Here is an 8,161-nt window from a genome sequence, read left to right on the forward strand (position 1 = left end):
TATTTATATGGCCTGACTAGAGAAGTTAATTAGGCTAATTGTGTAATTAAGCAATTAACTAAGCTCAGTCCCACTTACTTGGAGCATCACTATATGGTCCCTTCAATTGGTTGCATGGTTACTAGCCAAAGTACAATTGGCCCCGTTTGAAATTGGCGCACTGTGACGTCACGACCGTTTTCGACCAACTGAAAAGCGTGACATTCTCTGTCGACAACTGCTGCTTACAACGATGAGACATTAAAGGCTTTCGCCTTAAAATAGGCAAACTAGCGGCGAGCGCTATTTTACGCCGCTCTGCTACAGCTTTGCGTTCAGGCAGCATGGCGGCGCCCGTCCAAGCGGGGCCTCTCGCTTCACCACCGATTATTCGTCGTCGCTATGCTGTGCCCTGTTATGCCGGGAAACCCGCCCGGATTCCAAATCTGCAGGCCGCAAACTTTCTCCTGCGAACGTCCCTTTGACAAGCCCTGGTGCTGCGCCGCAAGGCAACGCGCCCTAACGCTCCCTTGACAAGCCACGATGCTGCGCCGTAAGTCAGCAGGGTCTTAAGGAGAAGCATCGGCGAGCAGCGTGCCTGGACACGTCGCTGGGTGCCAGACTACGAGGCGCCCGTTTCCCTTTCCTCAGGGCGTCACCGCGCGCGGCAAAATTTGAAGCGGGTGGCCGGCGCGGTCGCTGGTTGGTCCTTTCGGACTGCCGTCGAGTGCTGCCTTTGGATTGGCCAGTTATGAGGGGCCACCGTTCCTGAGGCTATATAAGCCCCACAGCTGCAGCTTGGAGAGAGTGACCGAGTGACCGGCCCACCGTGAGTTGAGTGCTGCTCACGAGTGGAGTCGGGTGGTGTGACGTGCTGGTGTCTCGCTGATCGTCGCTGTGCGAGAACAGTCGCGTTGTGTAGCTCTCGGCCCCCGTGCCGATGTTGAACTATATTATGCCCTGTACATAATGTATAAACCATTTTCTTAGTCTTACCGACGCCTGACTCGGAGTCTTCGCTACCGCTAAGAGAGCTGGCAACGCTCAGTCACGAAACGGGTGGCGAGCGCAACGGGACCACCTCTATGCACAACATTGGTGGCAGCGGTGGGATGCCCAAAGTCACAACATTGGTGGCAGCGGTGGGATGCCCAAAGTCCCAACATTGGATGGCAGCTATGGGATCGAGCGGCATCAGCTACCTCGGCGCGGTGAGTGCCTGAAGTTTTCCTCAAACGCCAGACTTTCTCCGACACAGGTTATAGTAGCTCAGGGAAAGCTTTGGTGTAGCATTGTGTTAACCTTGTGTTTCAAGCCTAGGAAGAGTGTTTTGAAAACCAAGGGATGCTGAAGGGGAAAATAAGGCAGTGTGTGAAATGCTTGCGCGTGGCTAACTAGTAGTGATATAGTAGTGTGCGGCAAGTATTTTCTAAAAGGGCAAACAGCAAGCGCCATTGTGAACGATGGAGGGTTACAAGGTCAAAGAACCTCTCCAAATTTGTGAGGAGTTGGGCATTGATTTGGGCCCAGCAAAAAGAAAGAATGCGATCCTTGAGGTCATGAGAACCGAAAACTTGACGGCTGAGGAAGCCGAAGAGGCCTGGGCTGATGTCATTGAACGGCGTGAGCGGGAGGAAAAGAGGGAAAAGGAACGTCGCGAGGAGAAAAGGGAAGAGGAGAGGCGGGAGCGCCAGGCGCTCAGAGAGCACGAGGTAAGAATGATGGAGCTGGAGCTGCTCGAAACCTCGCCAACGCCTATTCTTGCTTCTACAACGGTTCCCTCTAAAGCCTGGCCCGCATGGAGCGTTTTTTACCCGCGAAATCGCGTCGCGCGCCCAACGCCCGCGCCGGCGTCGACGAATTCACTCCCGCATGGTCAGCAGCCGAGCGGCGCGCGCTACGGGCGACGTTGACAAGATGGCTGCGCCCTGCTCGCCCACTTCGGAATAAATACATGTCACCGCTGGATTCTTCGACGTGATAGCTCGCTCAGATGGTAGCGGTTCGCTTTTACTTCGCACAGCTCGCCCACGCGTAGAGGTATAAGCGATAACTAGCCTTTGTTTTTCAGATAATTTCGCGATTTTCAAGCTCTTAGGCCTAACTGTGTTTACCTCGCAAGAACGACACCTGGTGAAGCAGTTGTCTAGCTTTTATTCACTTGCTACATTTTCATCTATTAGCAGTTTTTCTACTTGGAACGAAAAAAGGCTCGCAATGCACCCATCGTAGTTATCAGCAATTACGGATAAAAAAATTCTTCAACACAGCGTTTATGTGCTTTGGCGTCTTGTCACTAGATGGCGCTACCGTTTACGCGTGCCCCTGATGGACGGCGCGGCCAGCTAAAAGCGACTCCTCCGAGAGACAACACGCTGCTCGGCCGTTTCGGCCGAGAAACCCGAAGCCCAAGCCTCGGTACTATAGTGAACTAGAACTCGGTACCCTCGGTGTGTCAAACGCCCGTGTTTCCGGATAATAACTATGCTTTCCGGGAAGCACGACGCAGTTTTGGTGGTCAAGCTACAGTGCCAGAGAGAGCTCGCAAGCGCGTCTCTCTCGACCGGCGTGGCTCCGCCCAGAGTCACGTGACGCCCGTTCCGGCTCTCATTGGCCCTCTGTCGCTGCCCTCTCCTGGCGTCGGCGCGGCGTCGACGTTTTTATCTGTTTCGACAGAACCCGACGATTTGGCAAAAACGTCCTCTCCGGCGGCAAAAAAACGCTCCGGTGCCGTCGACGCCGACGAATCGCCCGGAAAAACGCTCCATGCGGGCCACGCTTAACGGTCCAAGAATAAGCGACCAACTGCCGCTCATGGTCGTCGGCGAGGATAGGGATAGATACCTCGAGAAATTTGAGCACGTGTGCAAGGGTAATGACATTGAGGCTCTAATCTGCGGCCCAGAGCGTGGCTGTGAGTCACATGACGGTGACGCTGAAGCGCCAAGCCAGAGCGCAGCGTTAGCTGCAAAGTGCGATGCTACAGAGATTACCGCTGCGATCCTGAAAAATGAAGGCGTAGCGCCAAGATGTAGACAACAGGAGAGCGAGCAGCTGTTCTCTGCGGAAATTGAGACAGGTCGCTCTGAGTTCGCGACGGGCAGTGGCGCACCGATAGCGCCAACTGAGAGTTCGATCGTAGGCGAGGAATGTTGCTCAGCGCTGCATCGAGACAAAGATCAGCTTAGTGAAGGTCAAACTCCAGCGTTTTGTGATAGACTGCCGGAAAACGAGCTATTGTGCTCAAAGGAAATAGCACCGAACGGTTCGTCAGGTGAACCGTCGCCTGGCACTGCTAGAAAAGCGCAGGTTTTGTGGCTGCGCGAGCAAAGTCTTGCTCGGGACGAGAGCATGAATTCTTCAAGACCAGATTTTGCTGGTCAGACGAAGGCTGGTAGCTTGAAGGATGAGGGCACCGAAATAACCGGAGAATCGCACAACAGATCCGCTAGAGCAGTTCCCAAAAAGCGGCGGCGTAGAAGAAAAACCAATGTGAATGGTTGCGCTAAAAAGGAAAAAGTGCGGAAGAAGCTTGTACGATCGAGGGCCGGCAATGTGCGTAAGAGCCCGAAATTGTCACCTTGGAGCCCAAGAGTTCGCAGGCGTCGCGTAAAAGGAAAGCCGACTCACCAGGCGCAGCCTAGTCTAAAGCGTACTACGCCGCTGTGGAAGAACCGCAGAGGAATTCCTAGGATTCGGGACGGGCGTGATGGACTCCAGAGAAGGGTGCGCGGTCGCCACACAAAAGAGCGCCACAGTGCACGCGCTAGTCAGAAAGGGAAACGACATGACTGGGACCGAGAAAGGAGGAAGCGCCCCTCTCGCTTTCGGCCTTCCAAGCGCTGCCTAGGATTTGGACGCATGTCGCGGAGAGGCGTGACTAATCAGCCCCTCAGCTTCTGTGAAGCGTCGGCTGGTCGAGCGGCCGTCCGACCCCGACCGCGCAGGGCGCGGTTGAAGTTTGTGGATTCTAAGAATACATCTTTCATGTATTCAGTGTTTGTTTTTTGGTCATTCACTCAGATGTAAAAGGAAAGATGGAGGCAAACCAAAATTTGAGCTTCGGACTTAGAAACGAGCCGTATTGTTTCTCTAGCCTGATGGGCAGAGTGCTTCATGGTTTGGGCGAGTTTGCATTGCCATACCTCGACGATGTTGCCATCTTTTCGGACACTTGGGAAGAACATCTCGAGCACTTGCGAGTCGTATTGTGCAGGTTAAAAGAGGCAGGCCTTACTGTGAAACCAGCTAAATGTCACCTAGGTTACAGTGAAGTGACTTATTTGGGCCATGTAATGGGGCGCGGCCGGCGTAGACCTTCCGACATCAAGGTAGCCGTTATTGTAAACTATCCCCAGCCAACCAGTTTAGCTGGATATTACCAACACTATGTGAGAGACTACTCTGACCTTGCCAGCCCGCTGACAGACGCGCTTCGAAAATCGGAGCCCGTTAAGGTGACGTGGGACTCGAAGGAAGAGAATGCGTTCTAAATGATGAAACAAGCCTTAAACCATAAGCTGGTTCTAACGGCACCAGACTTTCCGAAAGGTTTCATCTTTGAATGTTACGCGAGCGATCGCGGAATGGGAGCGGTGCTATGCCAAGAAGATGCTAGTGGTCATGAACGACCAATTTTGTATTTGAGTTGCAAACTAAGTTGTAGGGAAGAGGCAGAGGAGAGAGAGTGCGCCTGCCTTGTGTGGGCAGTTCAGAAGCTGGCTTGTTGTGTCTCCGGTTCTGAGTTTGTTGTGGAAACGGACCATTTCCCTCTAGCCTGGTTAAGTAACATTTAGTCTAAAAGCGGTCGTTTGCTGAGGTGGAGCATGACCCTCCAGCAGCACAATCTCGTTGTCCGCTATAAGGGAAGGTTGAACGCCTTCTTTCAGTGACCTCGTTACTTACCTTCTCTCGCTTTGCGACAAACTATCATGTTCAAAGGAAGAAAGGGGCAAAAATGAATGACCTCATTTGCTTCCTCAGTAGTGTGTTTTCGGTCCAAATGATTTCAAGGGGACCAATATGATTGTCATTATTATTGCTGATTATTAAGTTCTCCTGCTATTTTGGTGTGTGGATACCTTGCAAAATGGTTGTTTGAACCTTGTGTACCAGATCGTACACATGCCTCTTGTTGCAGCGGGAGAAAAAGTGGGACATCAATTTAGTTAGGTTGATTTGGATTATGGCTTTGTCTGGTGTTTGACGGGAGACAGAGGGCACTTACTCGTTTAGGGTGTTGCCTTTTGCCGGTCGGTTTTGTAGTCTGCAGAACGACCAACCATGACCGGTGGCGAGAAGCAAGGGGATCGGAACGAGAGCAGCGAAGCTGGTCGAGGTGCCTTGGCGACAACGAGGTGAACAGAGCTCCTGGCCTGCGAGCATAGGTCGGCACACTCATTCATGAGTGCACTCATATCGCCTCACTCACACTCACGTCTGTGAGTGTGAGTGAGTGGACGTGAGTGTGAATGCGAGTGAGTGGATGTGAGTGAGGGTGGTCACGAGTGTGAGTGCGAGTGAGTGGCTGTGAGTTTGAGTACACGCGAGTTTTAGTGCGAGTGAGTGGATATGAGTGCCGGTTGTCATGAGTGTGAGTGCGAGTGAGTGGATGTCAGCATGGGTGGCCATAAGTGTGAGTGTGAGTGAGTGGATATGAGTGTAAGTGGAGATGAGTGTGAGTGCGAGTGAGTGGATGTAAGCGTGAGTAGAGGTGAGTAGTTAGTGGACATGTTTGATGAGTGGCTGTGGGTGGACATGAGTGGCAATGAGTGGTTGTGAGTGGTTGTGAGTGGCAATGAGTGGCTGTGAGTGGACATGAGTGGCAATCAGTGGTTGTGAGTGGCAATGAGCGGATGTGAGTGGTAGGTGGACGCGACAGCGAAGTCTGCCGCGTATGTTTCGCGACCATGATACCCGCTTAGCTATTTTCATGTTGTTGAGAGCTGAGGGAAACAAATATTGACTACTGAGGGCGCTCGAGGCAGCATAAGGCATCATGCTCGTGTCTTTGGGCAACCGAAGCAGAGGATTCCGCTGGCACAGGAACGGCAATATTTCGTTGCATTTGTAGTTCACCATTGGCACGAGCGCAGACCCTTCGCGGATGCAATGTGCCGCTACAAGTTTTGTGAGATCCTTTATCGAATTTCGCATTGCCAGTCCTGAAAATATAGACAGGTGTATCTTGCCACGCTCCCCGCACGGCTCGATCTCATATACACACAAGTTACGATGCTTACTGCTGAAACAACGACTGTCCGCTTCTTGGCAATAACTACCGTAAGATGGCATCTCGAGTGCTGCAAAGGACTCTTAGGTTTTTTTTTTGTGTGTGTGCCCAGGTGTGTGCATTGCAGAGCTTTGCTCTGGCCGTAATTTGTTGATTGGGCCGGACCCACGCGAAAACCTGACCTACTTGGCGCCGAAGCTTTGTCACTGGGGGAGTCAAATTGAAATGAGCTTGTGAAATGCGATTTTGTTCATTTTTCGTGTTTTCAGTGAAGTCAGTGGATTAGCTTCTCTTAGCACACATCGATTTCCACAATCCTACCAACACTGATATCTGGACAGCATGAGTTATCCTTTGAACTGGATACTACGATTTCCTCTGAGACCTTCTGGATAACGCTTTTTCCCACTAAGGTCTTTTAGTTTCAGAAGGGCGCGCGCAACAAAATGGCTCACAAGTTACCTGCCTACGCATTCTTCCGCGAACGACGTTAAAGAATAATCAGGTGAAATGTAAGCGCCCCCTATCACCACGCGGATGCGCAGGTGGTCTCCGCACGCACTAGCCTCAAAAACATTGTGCTGGTTTGTAAAACCTCCTTCAGACAGGGATTTTGTGCAATGCAGAAAACGTTCTGCACGGCAGAGATGTCCACAGATCGGTCACACATAGTAGCTTATGAGGTTTTGTAAATGTATTGCTAATGACAACTCCCCTTAGCATCGTTATTACGCGGGGAAATCCTCTACTTGCGGCCCATTCCAGCCATTTTGCTTTGCGTGAGGAAATCACTCGATCGTTTCAAAAACACGCTCCATTTTCCACGCCGCGAAAAGTATTCATAGTTGTCATTTGACTCCAATGTGCCCATGCAGAGTCACGGAACGTCGTCGTCAAGCAAGACCAAACATTGGTTATTAGACACCATCCAATACTATCGTTAAGACAAATTCATTATTTTTACTTAGACACCGTCATAGGCGCGCACAAGAAAGGGAGGTGCGCCCCCCCCCCCCCCCCCTCAGTCGTCTAATTCCCCTAATCGCCAAGTCTGCCTCATACAATTACTTGTCGGACCTGTTCCGGCACAATTTACAGTGCAGTGCTATGTCCAATCAGGTTTTTTAGTGGCCGAAGACCCATGATGTTGTGTTCAAGAACTGTTTACTGGCCGGGTCATTTTGAAGAAAGCTTTTCAGGTTCTTTTTTGCTGTGACAGCGAAAAAAAAAACATATCTGTCACAGTTGCTGGGGTTTAGAGAGAATGGAAATTCTCTGGAAGCGGGATGTTACATTGATACTTCAGCGACGCAGTGACATGCCTTCCTCTGCCGGTACTCACGTGGTGAACAAGGGAGCCGAAAGCCTCAGTGTGCTTGCGAACGTTTCAACAAGAGGGCTGTCTTAGTCAGGATGAAGACAAGACCTCTTGCGGAAACTCTGGCAAGCACCCTTAGCCTTTCGCCTCCCTTCGTTCACATTTTGAGCGTGACGGAACCAGCGGTTTATTCTCTCTATACCATGTATTCCTCTGCCGATGTTACAGATTAAAATAAAAACTACTGCTGAATAATATCTTGTATATTTTGAAATTACACCGCATGGAAACAAATGTTCTATAATCATTCCTCACCTGTGCGCTCCGTTCTGGCCGTAAGGGCCTAGGAGAGAAGGTTGGGGGTGGGGGTGGGGGCACTGCGCTGAAACATGGCTCATTTTCATGGAGAACCCTGCGCACGCGTATGGACACCGCTCAAAAACTTCTCTAAGCATCTTAGCTGACGCTGAACTGGCACTCATCCTCTCAGCAGCAAGCCCGGAAGCGCACGTGCGTACCATTCAGTGGATGGAATATGCGTGATCAGGGACCACTTTCATCGAGCAGTGAAGCTGTGAAGATTGGCCAAATAGCCCGACAAAGCCTGGGCCGCTCAGCACCCCATCTTTGAG

The sequence above is a fragment of the Amblyomma mixtum genome, chromosome 2, assembly GCF_055824585.1.
Source record: "Amblyomma mixtum isolate Tamu chromosome 2, ASM5582458v1, whole genome shotgun sequence".
Taxonomy (NCBI): Eukaryota; Metazoa; Arthropoda; class Arachnida; order Ixodida; family Ixodidae; genus Amblyomma; species Amblyomma mixtum.